This window comes from Eumetopias jubatus, unplaced genomic scaffold (genome assembly GCF_037043125.1).
Source record: "Eumetopias jubatus isolate StellerSeaLion01/CBP00866 unplaced genomic scaffold, mEumJub1_p1.0 scaffold_11, whole genome shotgun sequence".
Classification (NCBI taxonomy): domain Eukaryota; kingdom Metazoa; phylum Chordata; class Mammalia; order Carnivora; family Otariidae; genus Eumetopias; species Eumetopias jubatus.
In genome coordinates this window covers 93,466,549-93,484,645 of record NW_028274817.1, presented here as the reverse complement: position 1 = coordinate 93,484,645, position 18,097 = coordinate 93,466,549, and positions in this window count along the sequence as shown.

Sequence of the window (18,097 nt, the reverse complement as noted above, 5' to 3'; positions counted from 1 at the left end):
AGTCCTGGGATCGAGTCCCGCATCGGGCTCCCTGCTCGGCGGGGAGTCTGCTTCTCTCTCTGACCATCTTCCCTCTCGTGTTCTCTATCTCTCATTCTCTCTCTCTCAAATAAATAAATAAAATCTTTAAAAAAAATTCCCATATTTAAAAAACAATCGGTGCTTAAGCGAGATCCCATGTGCCCTGCTGATGGGCAATGACACCAGTTGTCTTCCTATTTCGCACTTCAGCCTCTGAGAAAACATGTGCCTGGATAAGAATGGTCATAGAAAGTGGGCTTTGACAATCTCATGTAGTACTTAGCTAATGGTTCATGGTCCTATACTAAGTGCATCAAATCTAGAAGTTCTTCTACAGCTTCTAGTTGGGGCAAGATCATGATGGCAATGTACTTGTTTAATCTCTCCAAATCCTCTCATCACAAGTAGGATAGTAAAAGATACAAGCCACGGGCAACATCTTCAACAAAAGGGAGTGACAGCATGCCCAGGAGCTCCAGAATATGGGTGTATGGGTCCCTACCCTGACAGCAGCAGGACCCCTTTGGGTTTAGTAGCTGTGCGAGGAACTAGAGGCAGGATAAGGGGGCGTTTCGATCACCCTAAGAGGCTTAGGAAACAGAAATTGCCAACAAATGCTTCCAGAAGAAATGTTCTACTTTGAGTAGGAATGTTGAGCAAGCAGATCTGAGAAGACCCCTGAGCGATGTCTTCATAACTTCCGTTTGCAGGCAAGCCCCGTTAAGGGCCACAGGTCCCCTCCAGAAGGCGGCAGGAAGGCCCCGGGTAAAGAAAGCCTGCAAGAACCTCAGGAATACCCAATATTATCCCCTATCCCGAACAACGGGGAGACCTTCCTGAGAAAGAAATCGTGTTGGGAGTGGCATCCAAACTGAGCAAGCTGGAAACTGGTGGGAGAGAGAGATGTTTCACACAGTGGCCGGGAGAGGTCCAGCGGGGGCCGCCTTCAGAACTGTGCAGGTGGCTACCCACAAAGGCCGTGTCATTAATGCTCCTCGGCAGGACCAGCGACGTCATTTGCATGGCAGAGTGCAGACTGAACACGCAGGGCCCCTTGTTCACAAGGTATGAAACACCTCGAGGTGCTAGCAGAGCGTGAAAGCCCAAGCAGGACCCTGTGTCTGCGACAGGGGCGACACAGGCCACACGTCTGCGAAGCCAGCCTTGCCTCCAGGTCAAAGCAGGGAAGGAGCCCTAGAGCAGGAAGCAGCTCCGGTTTGCCCCCTCCCTGGGCAGGACCCTTCTCGTAAAAGCGCAGGAACCCCGGCCTCATTTAAAGGCAAGCAAGAGAAGCAGATTGTGAGCAAACCCTCTACAATGGTATTATATGGAAAGAGAGGAATGAATCAAATAACGTACCAACAGATAATGAAGGCACGGCAGAAAAACAATGAAACCTAGCATGTAATAACACAAAATAAGGTTAAAAGAAAATAAGGAAACTATCGGGCTATCAAAGAACAGCATAAATCAGAAACAGCGAAGCTCTGAAATGCTACGGCTAACCAACAGGAGGGTGTTGAAAGAGCTTTCGGGACTTAGGGGCGAATTAGCAAATAAAGAAGAAACCATGTCGGAAACAAAGACTCAGAGTGACACAAGAGCAAACAGGCCCCATGTGAAGTGCAGTAAGGGAAATAGAGGACCGAAGAAGAAGATGGAACAGGCAGGAATAAAATCCTGTGAAAAGCAAATTTCATAATCTCTAACCACTTGAATCTTGCCCCAAAAACACAGTTTATTTTTCTACTTTATTTGTTGACGCTTGATTAATCTTACCCGAAGAGGTTACAGATAATTAATTTTTTTAAAATCCAGTTTCAAGTAGATATTCCTAAAACCAATTTTGCGTTCATATTCCTCGCAATTCATTTGATAATTCAAAAGCATTAACAAAAACATTTTTAATCTGCTTTTCAAAGGGAACATCTGTGCATTATTGTGTGTGACAGTAGCTTTGTTACAGCAAGTGAAACATCTGGAGAGACTTGATTACTTGTTGACAGAAACTCCAATGCAAAACACAGGTGAACGGCAATGTATTCTCAGTGGGCTCAAATGAATAAGCTCAGCCAATGGGGTTGACCTAAGCTAATAAACTGGAACATGGCGGTATTGGGGCCCTTTATTTCTGAGCCATTCCTTACAGTGAGTCTGCATCTATGGCCAGTGTTGGTTCTTACGTAACTTCAAAGAACAATCCAGATTGTTTGAATCCATGTTGATATGATTTTTCAGTCTTACTTTTTAATACCTATTTTCAGTCCACTTGGTTACCAGGGTCAGCTTGGGTCAGAGTCTTCTTCGCCAATGAACAGCCCTAGGACTACAGAGGCAAATAGATGAACAAGTGGGCTTCTAAGACCCCAGAAGGTGACTTATTGAGCATTCTAACTTTATGACAGCTTCACTGGGTAAATAAGGCAACGCACGTGAAGGTGCCTAACAGAGTGCTAAGCTTGTGGTAAGAACTCAGTAAAAGTTGAATCTAGGTGTCGAAGATACTGCTGATCATAAGCACAAAGGCCATTTCCACCTCCTTTCTTTTTGCAGAGAACCTCCCATCCCAGAGACTGAAAATGGCAGCTACTCGCTTCCCAGCCTCTCTCGCAGCTGAGAACTGAGGAAGGGGCTCCTGGGGAAGCCTTCCTCCCTCATAAGACATCCCTCATGGGTGGAAACTACTCTCTTCTTCAGTTGGACATTTTTGTGTTACCATTCAATGCCTGGGACCGTGACAGCCACTTTGCAACCATGGGGAGTGGGGACAGGCCTAAATACCTAGCTAACACCCTGAGGAGGGCAGAGCAGAAAGATGGAGGGGATCCAGGTCCTAAGTGACACTGTGGAACCACCGAACCAACCCTGATACCACCCACCTCTAGATTTCTTTTTTTTTTTTTTGTATATTACATGAGAAGTATCCTGATAGTGAAGCAATTTTAGTTGGTATTTCATTATATGCAGCCAAAAAGCACTAGAGCCAATATAATGAGGGAGCTCTCTCCTTTTCAAATACCCCAATAGAAGCTAAACCCAGTTTTCCTTTAATGTGCCTGACGAAATGCCCGACAACGAGTTGCCACTGCGGGGAGCGGGTCCCCCTGTCCCCTGCCCCAAGTGCATTTCAACATTCACCCACGACTTGTCCTCAAATCGTCTTCATCCACAAAATGGAGGTGGTTCCCGTTCCTGTTTCTCAACCCATTGAGTGTTTATGGTGACTGGTAACCTAATTGATTTGCGGTCCCCAAATTAAGGGCACTAGGAAAGATTTTTTAAAATGGTAGTTTTCCATAGGAGTTCTGCCCAGGCTGTGCTGTAATTTATGGATGTGCTAACAGGCTAAAGGACAAAGTGATCTGTAATTCACCAGCAGAGCCCTGAGCGGCTGCATAATGTACGTTCCTCCCCATCATCACACAAGTAATAACCATCAAACACACTGTGGGCAATGAGTGACTCCCTTGCTTTGGAGCTTGTACCCTGCCCTGGATCCCAGCCCAGTGCCCAACAGCCTTTGGTGATGACATCCCAGAGAGACCAGGAGCCTAAACATGAGGAGAGCAGATCAGCACAGCGTCTCACAGAATCCAGCCCAGATTGAAAAGTAATGAACAATTACAGGCTATCAAATTAATATTTAATGAAGATGTAAATGATTAGCGTCAATACTGAACTGCTTGGTGAAATCTATTCCGGCAAGAGAAAGCAGCAGTGGTCTGGAGAGGGGAACTGTCTTTCTTATGAGCCATTGTTCTTTAACTTCTCCCCAGCTCTAGCTGAGGCCTTGGCCCAGATTCCCCAAACAGCTGACAGTTGCAGCTCGAGTGAAATCAATCTTATAATCCTCCTAGCCATTTTATTCCTAATTTCCTTCCTTTGTCCACCCCTTCTCTGTGTTCAGACTACGCGCTCAGAAACAGACTCCACGCAGGGCTTCTGACATCAGACTTGCCTCGTGCCAGCTTCGTGTCTGTCCCTCTGTCAGCCGGGTGCCTGTGCTACTTGGTGGGGGGGGTAGGGCATGGTCACTGTGGGGCAATTCATCACCTCTCAGAGCACAGATTGCTGCTGAGCCCACTTGTGTCAGAGGGACCTGCCAATTCCTCCATCAGGCCTGGGGGAGTGGGTTTGAAGGTGCTGGTCCATGAAATAACACAGGAGAAAGGGAGAAGGTGCCAGAAACAGGGGAGAGAGAATCGTGGGCTACAGGGGGTAATGAAGAATGACAGCTGGTTGTCCCGCCAAAGGATGCCAGGGGCTAATCTCTGTGGCTCGGTTTACTCTCTGACACCACACATGAGAGGCAATAACAGTGTTGGGGGCTGGAAGTGAAAAGAATGTCCGAGGAAAACAGTTCCCCAGCCAACAGCCCCCTGACCAAGCAAGAGATTAAAAGATGAGGAACCAAACCCAGAGGCTCCTTTTCTCCTTTCCCAGGTCGGGCTGGGAAAGAACAGCTACTTTGTCCAGCAGGGGAAAGAATGCATTGTGTCTGCTGGTGCACCAGCCCTCCAGCAGTCTGTAGAAACTTCTTCACCACGGTAGGGGCTGAACTCCATTCCCAGAGCAGCCAGGCTCTGACCTAAACAGTACGGAGCCCTCGGTGAGACTGCCCGAGCCCCAGAAGAGGTGGGCTTAGCCCTCTGCTCATGATCACGTCTGCCCCTCCCTCGAGCAGCCTTAGAAGCCCCCCTCACCCTGCGGGGCCCCAGGGAGACTCGGCGAAGAGGAATCCCCAGGACGGCAGCCGCTGCTATTGGAGAATACCCACTCTTGCTCACCCACCCTTTCTCCCTGCTCCCGAATGCGCACCGCGGACCGGAATGGTGGGGAGGTCTGCTCAGTCACCCTGTCATCACCTTTTAGAACTGTTGTGCGCTATCTGGTAGCTCAGCGGGTGGCTTTCTGTCTTAACCTATTTTATTTGTGAAGACTGATTCTGGGACCTACAAGACTCTTGGTCCCATGCTAATTTTTTTCTTTCTCTAAACAGACTTGTGAAGGCTCAAGTGAGGCTACGTGTCACAGAAGATGAACTGCTTTACCCTGCAATGCTGGAAACAGAAACCACTCTAGGTATTTAAAGCACAGGGGGGTTAACACCAGCAACTGGTTACATGGGTCAGAGGAGGGTATGAAGTCAAGGAAGGGCCCACAGGCAACACAGACGTTAGCCACAGCAGGAAGATGCCCCTACCCTCAGGACTAGGAGGCCATGGGAGGAGGTGGTGCTGCCAGACACCAGAAGCTATGCTTCTGTGGCAGGAGCTAGAGACAAGCTGAAGGCTGCCGGGTGGGGGCTTATATTTGTCTATAGGTGACTAACAGGTCAGCCCCCAAACTGAGCAGAGGCAAACAACAAATTGATTACCTCACAGTTTCTGTAGCTCAAGAATTTGGGAGCTGCTTAGTTTGGTGGTTCTGGTTCAGGGTCTCCCACGAGGCTGCGATCAAGGTGTCAGTTGGGGCTGTGGTCATCTCAAGGCTCAACTGGAAAGGATCTCTGCTTCCAAGCTCATTCATATGGATGTTGACGGGCCTCAAGTCTTCACTGGCTGTCAGTTGAAGACATCAGTTCCTTCCCATGTGGGCCTCCCCATAGGGCCATTCATAATATGGCATTCTCTCCCTGTAGAACAAGAGCTTTGAGAGAGAGAGAGAGAGAGAGAGAGAGCGAGAGAGAGAGCATATGAGAAAGGGAGAGCAGGATGGAAGACACAGTCTTTTTGTGACCTAATCTTGGAAGTAACATCCCAATGCTTTAGCCATATTCTATTTGTTAGAAGGGAGCCATTTGGGACAAGCCACATTCAAGAAGAAGGGACTACAAAGGGCACGAAGAGCAGGAGCCTGGATCATGGCGGGGGGGGGGTCTCTGAGAGGCTACCTGCCACAGGACTGTAACCATAGAGACAGAGGCAGCTCTAGGTTTGGGGGCCCAAAGCTTAGATAACCAGGGGAACCCTCTTTAAGATAAAGAATGCAAAGTTACAAATACAAAATCACACTCAGGTCCAGCAACTGGTGAGTGAATAAAGGAAATGAGGACTACCCATACAATGGAATACTATTTGCAAATAAGAAAGGAAAAAAAAAAACTATTGATACATGCTACAGCATGGTTAAGCCTCAAAAACATGGTGCTCAGTGAAGGAAACCAATCACAAAGGACCACTTACTATACGATTCCATGGATATGAAATTGTCCAGGATGGGCAAATTCATAGAGACAGAAAGTAAGATTCATGGCTACCAGGCCCAGGGCTTGGGAGCCAAGACTGACTAAAAAGGCCTGAGGGAACTTAGGGGGGGGGCCGATGGAAATGTTCTAAAATTAGTTTGTGGTGATGGTTGCACAATCTGATGTATTTACTAAAAACCATTGAACCATACACTTAGAATGGGTGATTTTTATGGTTTGTAAATTATCTTTCAAAAAAGCTGTGAACAAATTATACACACAGGGCATTGGAAGGGGGCTGTGTAAGTGAGAGGCCCTGGGGCTTAAGCTTCATTAACTCTTCAGGAAACTTGTCTCGGTGGAAGAGACGGAACTGTTGTGGGCCCTGCCGGAGGCAGTGATGCCAGGCTTCTCCCCTCCAGTCTTTGTTTGGGCCTCTTATTGGCCTAACCTGCCCGGAAGCCAGGGACATGGAGTGCTTTGTCGCACGGAGTGGAGGAGACGTAGGGCTGGGAAGAGATCTGAGAGTAGACAGGCAAATGAACAGGCTTGTGGGCCAAACCCCGCAGTGGTACCTCCACACCCGACTGCCAAGACAACTCGGACCAACTCTAGTCTTTTGGTGTTGAGAGATGACTTGATGGGAAATCTGGAGAAAACCCACGTTTCCAAATGAAGGCCTAAGCTGTTGATTATTTATCATCAAGCAACATGGAACACTGGATTTGTTGGTTACCTTGTCATTCACTAGTCACCTGTAGGCTCGAAATCATTTATTTGGGCATACTGGAGGATGGAGAGCCAGGCTTTGGGTTGGTAGGAGGAGGGGAAGGAGGAGATAACTCAAGAAAGAACATTGGGTATGTCAAATATTCACGATTGAGTGAATTTCCCTGGCAGCCTTTCTCCTTGAACTCTTATAGGCAATGGGTACCAAGGGCAGGGTGGTGGGCACAGTGGGCCCCAGGTGCAGGCAATAGGAGGATGCATTGTTGGTGGGCAAATTTTAAACAATAATAAAACCTACTACAAATCCGTACCTTTTATTATCAATATGTGCAACTAATTCGGAATGTCAGTGATAATACTCTTCCCATCACCCCCCAAATATTGCATTGGGTTCAGTTCCAAAATTCCCAAGGTCACTGTTGAGTTATAAATGCTATATATGTGAGTTTCAAATAAGCACATTTGCATTACTTACCCTTTAATAAAGATTGTTTTCTGCATGGAAGATGATGCAGAGGACCCCCCAGTACACAGTAGACCGCTGACACCGGTAGACTCAGCCACACACATTGGCTTCGGGAAACCATCTGCACTCACTTTGGGTGCAGTTTGCGTCCCTAGTCCTGGTGGTACTATATATTCCTGCTTTCAAATGGTAGATTGGAAATGCACAGATAGCACAGTGATGGGAAAACATTGAGGTGCAAATCATTCTTTGAACCATGTGGCATTCACGCTAGTGGGTGTGTTTCTTCACACGGTTTCCCCGTCTTTAAAAAGTATATGCATACAGATAAAAATATTGATCCAATGTCTTTTTCCCTTTTGGTAAGATGATATTTATTTTTATTTTATTTTATATTTTTACTGGAATGAAAGTTCAAGAAAAGACCATTTTCCACTGTGTTTCTTTGCTGACTGTTGGAATCATGTTTCTTTTTGTGATTCTTACGGGAAAAGATTTTGTCATATAGGGGAAGACAGGGTTAAAAATTATCTGCTCTGGGTGGCAAATACACTAGGTATGCTACTGCTTCTAACCAAAAAGTATCACCCCCCCAAATAATGAAACTGAGGCTCAAAGAAGTTAAAAAATCTGCTTAAATTTTCAGAAGTACTAAATCATAGACTGAGGATTCAAGCAAATTTGTACAGTCAATGGCATGCATGCTTTACATTTATGAACTCATACTAACCACAACCATACAACTGGGTATTATCATCGTCCCCATTTTACAGATGTGGGAATTGAGGTACAGAGGGGCCACGTGACTTCCCCCAAGGTCCCACCACTGTAAATGGCAGAACAAGCCCTGGTCGTAACTGCTTTGGACGCTGTGTAACCCGCATCTACATATCCTCATGAACTGAGGTTTACTTCTAAAGCCATGCTCAATTCTATGCCTGCTGCAGCTGAGCGATTTGGACCCACTTCTGTGGGTGCCGTCGTCTCTACCATCCCCTCCCAGCCAGAAGGAAATCTCGCAGCAGATGCATGTGGGTGATTCCCAAGGACACAATTGCAATATGTTCTGAATTTAGCTCAGTTCGGTTATTTACCAGAGGCTTTGAGAAGGGAAGGATGAGAAAGAAGGCTGACTTTTAAGAAATTGGGATCCTTGGGATTCGAAGATCTATTTAACTCCCGAGGACGTCCTTGCGAGCTTTACTAAAGGCTCCAGAAAACTGCACGGCGCTTATCCCAGGTAATACCGCCCCGCAACACTAGATGGCAAAATGGTGCTATGTTACTGCGCTGTGAGCCGGAAGAGCCTGGTACAAAAGTCTTCCAAGAAATCCAAATCCACTGAGCTGTCCTTTAAAAAAAAAAAAAAATGTTTATCTTTGGAAAACAAAGTTCTATACGAGGTTAATATCTTAGTTTTTTAAATCATTGTTTAGAAATGCCCTATTTTGAATTGTCCAAGTCTCCTAGGCTCTATCAAATAGGTAAATAGATGTCTCTTTGCCTAATGGCCAGCTGGTCAAAAGCTACCTCCTAATTGATCAGATAAAAACGGGAGGGTAACAGAAGATAATGGAGATAGTATGAAATGTACTTTCAAAAGCTGCATGTTAACATAAATGTGACATAAATGTGACAAATATATATGGCACAGATGTCATCTGTCATGGCCTCTTCTGTTTAAATAAACTTAGAAGCAAAAAACAAATTGGACACACCGCTGTTTCTCATTTCACTCATTCAAGAAGAAGCACCTCTTATGTACAAGGCAGTTGCCAGCAGCACAGAATACAAAGAGAGTTCTACTCTGGCATTTAAGAAATCTGTGTTCTACAAGGGGACAAAAGACAGAGGCACCGGTAGAGACTGCCAACATCAGCCTCTGAATCATTCTTTCTCCAGAGCGTCACAGCTAGAGTTGCTGACCCCCCTCCCCTCCCCCACCCTGCAAGCCTTGGGACCACCCAGGGTCCTGACTGGGGGCAGGCAGCAAGCCCATCAGCATAGCGAGACTGGCCCCATCCAGCAGGGGCTCGGGGCCGAGTCTGTAGGATTGCTCTCTGAATTGCCTTGGCAAATCAAATCTAGCAGAGTCCCTGCCTTATCAGAGGTGCAGAACACCTATTAGCGGAAGGTAGAAAAGAATCATGGTGTAGAGCCACCGAGGAGAATTGGTCCAGGAAGTTTTCTGGAACACTGCCTTGGGCAATGAGAAGAAGGTGGAATTACAGGCATGGAGTATCATCCTCAAAGACACAGAGGCAGAGCCCCCTGTCCCGGTCAGGGGAGCCTGCAGGGCTTAAAGCCGTGGTCCTTGCATGTGGTCCGGCCAGCAGCAGTCACATCGCAAAGGGAACTGTTGGGAATGCAAACTCTCAGGTACGACCCCAGAACTACGGAGTGAGAAAGTTCGGGGCTGGGGCCTGGCCATCTGTGTGTTAACAAGCAGCCCCCCCCCATATGTGGTTCTGCTGTGTGCTCAAGGTCCAGAACCCCTGGGTCACAGCACGGCCCCTGCCAGGGAGGGGTGATAGACAAGGTAAGCTACACAAGGGTTAGACCTTGAAGGGCCTTGTGCTACAGAGATTTTTTTCTTCTGTTTGTTTCATCTCGTGCAATATGGGAGCCACTGAGGGTTTCTGAGCAGGGGAGCGACCAGACAGATCTGTGCTTCAAGCCCATCTGGATGACCTGGAGAACCGGGTGGAGGGAAGCAAGAAGCCGAACTTCAGGGAATCTCTAGCTTCGCTTCTGCCTTCGCAGACTGGTTTTGCTCCTCCCTTTGCCTGTTGAAAGTCTTCTGGTCTTCAAGGCCTGGGACAAGTCACTTTATCTCTGAAATCTTCCTTGACCGCCTCCCCCCCCCCCCCCCGCCACTTCCCCAGGTACAGCTGTTCTCAATAGCATTTCTCTAGCGCTCTCCAGCTTAAAACCGCAAAGCTCTGCCCCTGGTTCTCTCCTTTTTCTGTGGCCTTGTCTCCCGGTAAGCCCACCACCCTCCTGGTGTCAGCCACGCCCATCAGCAGGTGTCTTCCAAACCTCTCTGGTCTGTATCTTAATGCTGGGCGGACTGCCTCGACTTCCTGGATAACCTAGCTGCCTTCTCACACTCAGCACAGATAGATTGGGACTCATCGTCCACAGGTTAGTTTCCTCTCCTGCCTTCCAGACTTCTGCTAATGGCAAGACTGTCTCCACTGCCACTTACGTAAGCTATGACCACATTTGGGATGCTCCCCAAAGCTCCTTCTGCCCCTAGACCCATTGAATCACTGCCTATTCAGTGTTCGGGGAGCCCTGGGCACATGCTGTTATCCCAACACATAGACATGAGTGTTGGTATCTGAAGGTGAGCACTTCAAGGGAAAAATAGGCCTCATTTGTATATGAGGCCGAAAAGCAGGATGGGGTAGAACATGGATGTCTAGAAAATGAAGAAGTGAATTCTGCCCCTCGATATCAATTGGGATGGGGGCTGCAAAACTCATAGCGGGTCCCTGGTAGAGCTCGGAGTGTGTGCAGCTGGGCGGCAGGAGGGAAAGGTCAGTTATGAAGAGGTAGAATTGGGTTCTAAGAAATTACAGAGGGAGTGGGTAGTAAAGCATAGGCAGCAGTTATAGACAAGGCCTTCTAGGAGACCGGGGAAGAAAGGAAAAGGGAGATGAGCTAGTGTTTCACAGAAGGGAGGTAAAGGGAAGGGTGTGGAGGGGGATTGTCAAAGGTAGGGGAAACTTGAGTATGCAATTCAAGAAAAAGCAAAAAAAAAAAAAAAATCAGTGGAGTAGGAAAGACTTAAGATGACAAAGAATGGTCGAGGGAGTACTCAAAACTCACAAAGACCAGGGGCGAATGAGGTCACGGACAGAGGAAGGGGCTGGTCTAGGAGCAGAGGCTCTGGCTCAGAGGTGTCAGCAGGTGGGCTGGATTTATGGTTTTTGAACATTTCATCTCCGAGGGAAAGGTGGGAAAAGCTCCAGAGATGTTGAGGTGCCAAGAAAGAGAGGCCCGCAAGTTCACAGAGAGGTCTGTGATGTCGAGGAGAAGTAAATGGAAGCAAGACGGGCGGTGGGGAGGGGTGGCCTTGGGGAGAATGGAAAATGTTCGGCCCTCGCAGAATCCACTGGCCCGTCAGCAGACAGCCCCCAACACAAGCTTCCAGGCTTTGTCCACCTTGGGCCCAGGGCCCCGACTGGCTTTGCTCCTCCCTTTGCCTGTTGAAAGCCTTCTGGTCTTCAAGCCCGGGGACAAAAGTCACTTTCTCTCTGAAATCTCCCTTGACCGCCTCCCCCACCCCACCCACTTCCCCAGGTACAGCTGTTCTCAATGGCATTTCTCTAGCGCTTTCCAGCTTAAAAGCAATTATGCGTCCCTTTTCTTACAGACCTTATCCTAATGAACCACCCTCTCCTCTAAAGCTATATCACACTCTATTCATTATAGGAATGGAGCACTCTGTCAGTTCATGTTCCCCCCAAAACTCCACAACAGGGAGCTTATTAGAAGCCAGGGTTGCACCTGACTCACCTTTGGAACCCCTGCGCCCAGCATAGCACCTGGCCCGTGTTAGAAATGCAAAGACATGGGTTGAATTAAAGAAATGAATCTCTATTTAAAGTATATACTTAAATAAAAAGGAAAAGGAAAAGATATGCTTAAAGCAAGCCTACTGATTCTTCAAGACCCAGTGCAATGACAATTTAGTCTTACCCCCATCGGTAGTATCTTCTCCAGGTTAAATGCACACAGTGCCTTCTACTTGGTTCCCCAGAAAATGTATTTTCATTCTTTAGTTTTCAAAGGAATTTTGTTCTGACTGCTTGAAATTATTCTTAAACCTTTCAAGCTGAGGAGCCAGAAATGGCCTCAGGTGAGTTCTGAACACCAATGCTTCATTACCTCAGGTTTGGCATAGGTGTGGGGTTGGCTTTGGCTAGCTTTTCCTTCTAGCTACTGAAAGGCATTAGTGGGCATGAGGATCTGGCCCCCGAATTCAGTTTGCATCACTCTTCGTTGTTAAGCACTAAGCGCTTTTGTCTTGAAAGACATAGTAAAAGACCATCCTTTTGCCTGGGATCAACCAGAGGAAATTCTAAATTATGTAGTCTGGTTTTAAGTACATCCCAGCGACTTTGGTCTGTAGGCAGCTCGGAACCTTCTGTTTAACCTGTGGCATCCAGGTGGGGAATGAAACAAACAGAATGACCTCCTGAAAGTCTAAAAGGACAAGGGCAGGTTGCCCTCCTCCAAGCTCCACCTACAACTTCCTGGAGTTTGTAGGATTCCATCGCAAGAAGGCGATGGAAGCCATGCTTCAACACTGTGAGTACCACTACACTGATGGCCGCCATGTTCTAGAAGCCATTCCTGCCTCCGCTTGTTACTGTTGAAGTCTGCGGGGAGAGAAGGATTGTGGTGAAGGGGTTCTCAGTGTTTCCCAGCCAGCCACACCTGAGGATCACTTGTGTGTGTTAAAACATCTGTGTTTCCTGGGCCTCACTCCCCTGAGATACTGATTCAGTTGATCTGAGGTTGAGCCAGAGAACATACGGTTTTTAAAAAATCATTTAAGGTTGGATTCTCTCAGAATTGGACCTCAAGACAAAAACGTGAGAGTGAGTTTATTTGGGGGAAAATTCTAGAAAGTAACGATAGGGGAGTAAGGAAGGGGAGAAGTTCAATAAGGCATGTGTTATTGAGCAGGTTACCACAGTGGGAAACCACGGCTCAATTCCACTAGAAACTTGTGGGGACAGTAAAGATCACATCTTAGAAATATTTCATCCAAGGTGCAGATAAGCCTAGGGCAGATGGCAACTTCCGTCATTGGCTCCCCGGCACTGCCAGCCTGACTTATGGGTAAACCAAAGGGCTCTGGCAACCAGAGAAAGCCCAACGGCAAAGAGCTGCAGATGTGGTCAGTCGGAGGCCATCCGGTTGGCTTGCACGGAGATGGGCTGTGTCCAGGGGCTATGGGTGGGCACTAACAGTCATCCCTGGTGTTTTAGATACAGCCAAGGCTCAGAAGAGACCAGATTTGGGGAAACTCACTAGGACTTTATGCAAAACTCAGCAGGCTTTTTTTTTTTTTTACCCTTTTTTCCATGACCTTGCTGACCACGCTCCCTCCTTTGACGACAACCATCAACAAAGATGACAATTCCAAGCTTTTACATTGAAAGGGATTCCAATCCACTCTAAAATTTCAGCTGCAACACTTATTACCAGGCAACTCATGTGAACAATGCACGACTGACAAGAGATGGTTGGATCAGGAGGAAGATAAAAGCACAGTGTCTCGTCTCTTGCTAGAGAGGAAGGAGAGAAGGGTCATCATAGACCACATCGAGGTGTCTCAATTGTCTCATTGGCTAACGAAGCCAAGGACACTGATGGTTTCTATGCATCAGGACTGCCTGGGATGCCTTCCAGCTGCAGCATTGGGACCTTAATAAACGAGCCATATTATGTTTATACTTTACTGTTTAAGTAATGCTATTTCACTCTGTGTAAAGCCACTTAAAACACCAGTGGAAACACATGCATGGACCATGAAACAACTTTAAATGGATAATCAATTTTTATCACATATTGAGGGTTAGACTGGTACATCTGAGTGAATTATGAAAGTCTGTATGTGCGCCGGCTAGGAGTGTTTGCATTCCAAATCTTTTTCTTTGTCACAGAACCAATTGGTTGAAGGGAGTTGGGAGTTTCCAAAATCTAATACTGAAAAGCTTTTGTTCTGAAAGAATTTTCAGAATTGCAAAAACACGGGTATATTTTATTTGGGCTTACATGTGAAGGTGTTGAAACATCTTAATTCCTTCGTACAAGGATCCTTCCCCAAGATAGAGGGGATAAGAGCAACAAAAAGACACCGAGAATGTAGGGCCAGCATGCACATGAGCTTATTGGTAATAAGTCTAAAATGCACAGTGTACCCTAAAACTTATGGGGCATGGTTTAAGAACAAACATGAAGAATCTGTTTATGCAGTGTCTAATACACACGTGGAATCCATTACACCTGCAAAGCTGGGCAGGATGAGAAGGTGAGTGTGCTCAAGGAGAATTTGGATCAATTCATGGATCACAGAACCTTAGCCTTTCACTAAGGGCAAATTAGGCAGGTTCACATTGCATCCCTAACTTCTGAAGACGATGTCATGAATGCAAATGGCCATATTCTTACAGAGGAGTGGTATCCTATACCTTCCTATACTTCCTATACAGAACACAAGATTGGTGAACTACTGACACGTTGTGACATTTCTTATGTTAACTAGTGGATGTCGAAAATGTCCTAAGACCTGAGTGCCCTGAACCACCAAGAAGCTATTAGGTCTTTGATTTCCCAGGTTCCTTGAAGCACTTGTCACTGCTTTTCTGGTCCCAAGAGTAAATGGAATGGAAAAGGTGCCCTGTCACTATCCTGACACATCCCACAAAACATATACCAACTGTGACCTAAGACTACCTAAAGCACTTCCAAAATCAATTTTATCCTCTCTTTTTAAATGAGGACCCAGAATTGTGGAAGGCAACAGGCCAACCTCAATTCTTCAAAAAATGGTCCATGCCTCATCCAACGTTAACTCATTAATTCTTCATGTTTGAACATTCTAAGTGCTAAACTAGGTTCAGGATCAGTACTCCTGCTGACATATCCTAATCGCCGGTTGGTTTCACTTTTAGAACCCAATATTACATAAAGTTTGACTACATCATATATCAAAGGAGACCATTTCAATCCAGTCGCCATTTGATATTTGACCATGTGACACGTTCACACACTTGGGTAAACCACTGGAGCTACATGTGTTCCTTAAATCTGAACCTTAACATCCTACCAAGAGCTCTGATGCTGTAAGATAGGATTTTGTGACAATTTTAACTCGTGTTAATTGATTGCATTAAATCATGGAATATTTTTTTAACCATAGTCTGACCTGTGTGTTAAGATGAATAAACATCCGTCTTAATGTAAAACACTCTTACCTGAGAAAGAACATTCTGGTTTTGTTTTAGGTCATCATTCATACAGATCTTTTCTAACTCATACTATTTTCCAAAATGTTCATAATCCTCTGATAATTTATTTCTATTACCTCTGCCCCCTTTATGATTTGCAGGTCAAGAAGGAGGAGGAGGAGGAAGAGAAAGAAATTTAAAGAGACTGAATATGTTATCAAAGAAGAAATAATTTGTGCATAACAAATGTGCATTTAGCCAACAAATGACTTTGGTCAAACCTCCACTCTAAGCGATAAATAAATCCAGTTCATTAAAGAAGTAAATGCTGGTAGTATTAATTTAAGCTACATAAAATTCCTTATCAATAATTTATAGGTTTGGGTTTAAGAGAAAAATAACTAGAAATTTCCATTTGAAAAGAGTTGCTATCAAATGGTGGACATTGTGATACACTATAATGATTCTGGTTAAATCAAGGAATAGTTTGAATACAAAAATAATGCATCAAAAGTATTTTTTTTAAGAGGCGCCTGGGTGGCTCAGTCAGTTAATCCACTGCCTTCGGCTCAGGTCATGATCCTGAAGTCCCAGGATGGAGTCCCACATTGGGCTCCCTGCTCAGTGAGGAGTCTGCTTCTCCCTCTCCCTCTGCCCCTCCCCCCACTCATGCTCACTCTCTCTCTCTCTCTCAAATAAATAAATAGAATCTTTAAAAAAAATAAGATTTAAAAAAGTATTTTTTTAAGATTTTATTTTTAAACAATCTGTACACCCAACATGGGGCTCGAACTTACAACCCCAAGATCAAGAGTCCCTTGCTCGATGGACTAAGCTAGCCAGGTACCCTTGCATCAAAAGTATTTTAAAAATTAAAATTGAAATAGCTCATTCCTGCATAGTAAATGTCATAGAAAAGGAGCAAAGTTATGTTTTCATTTCCTTTCAGCCCGAAAGTCCTAGTTTCAGTGCAAAATTGGCATGAAAATAGAAGGAACATACAAGGAATTGAAGAAAATACTAAACTATGAAAATGATTACTGTTACTAAAGCCAACAAAGTATAACATTCTGGAGTTGTTTTATATCCCACATCAATTCCTTGAACTTTCAGTCTAATCTCTTGAAATAACTCAATGGCAGAAAATAGTGAATAAATAAATTCATTCATTTGTTTAAAAGCAATTTTAAGTACCTGCATGTCTTGTGTATTATGCACTTCATGGGAACAGTCGAAGGGGGGGGTCACAAAAGCAATTACAAACCATTTCTAAGTTGTAATTAAATTGCAAAGACAAACAGAAAATGATCAGAAAATTATAAAATAACACATGAATGAGGACAAATGAAATAATATAGCATAATCTGCATACATAAATGCAGAAAGGACATAGATGGAAATGTCTGATTTGGGGTTAGAAGAAGAATTTACAAACTCTAGTTTGTAAGTAGCAAATGACAAAAAGATGAATACACATACACTCTATATATCTGCACAGACACACCCGTACATGTCATCGAACATTCCTGTTGCTTCCAGATTGCACTGCAACCAGGGTTTTTCCTAGCTAACACTGTATCCATTGTAATTTCTATTTCCCAAGTCTTTTTTTTAAGATTTTATGTCTATATGTATGTATGTATATATGTATGTATGTATGTATGTATGTATGTATGTATTTGGAGTGTGTGTTTGGGCAGGGGGAGGGGCAGAGGGAAAGGGAGAGAGAGAATCCCAAGCAGACTCTGAGCCGAGTGCGGAGCCCGACACGGGGCTTGATCCCATGACCCGGAGATCACGACCTGAGCCGGAACCAAGAGTCGGACACTTAACCAACTGAACCACCAAGGCACCCCTCTATTTTTTTAGGTGGAGTTGGATTGTAACTCGGCAGTATTCAACAAATGGCGAATTAAGAGAAAATAGCAGCAGATAGTCTTCCTGATGGGGAGATCCCCGTGTACCCCAGAAATGAACTTCAACTCTTCGGAATTCATGCAAAAGTCCTCACCTATTTGTTTCCAATTATTCCACATTAGGCAAAAATATGCAATATTGCTATGTTCTACCTTAATATTCTTCTTCCTCACGTCTCTAAACTCTAACACATCTATAACACTCATTTGATGAATAATAACATTTCAGTGCACTTGGTAATACATATGTTTTTTATTTGCCACAAAGAACTGTATTTCCTCAACTGATTTATGTACCACCTGGACAAAATTATTTTTATTATGGTTTATTTCATTTTCTCCAGCATCCACAACGGAAAAACACTTGTAAACCTCCAATGACAATGCTAAAAAAAACAAAAAAAAAATGCCTTGACATTCAAAATCAAAACTCCACATTTCTTCAGAGAACCCCAGTGAAAAATGCAGCTGCGGTACTTTTAAACTAGCAAATTCAAGGTAAAACCAAACAGCCACCTATTTTTTGCTGTGTCTCCTTATGGACAACTAGATAAAATTCACCAACAGTTCCAAATTTTTCCCAAACAGAGATAACTATTTACAAGTCCCTTGCATAAGGGACTTGTAAAGAAACTATCCAAACCATAAAAAATGATCATGACATAATAACAAAGAAAGTTAATGATATTTCCTAATCACATGACTTCATTTCCTGAATTATACTTCATCTAGGACCTGAGGAAAAGCACAGGGAGTGTTCTCCTATTCCTAAGTTAAAAGTACTTCTTCACAGATCATTTCAATGACT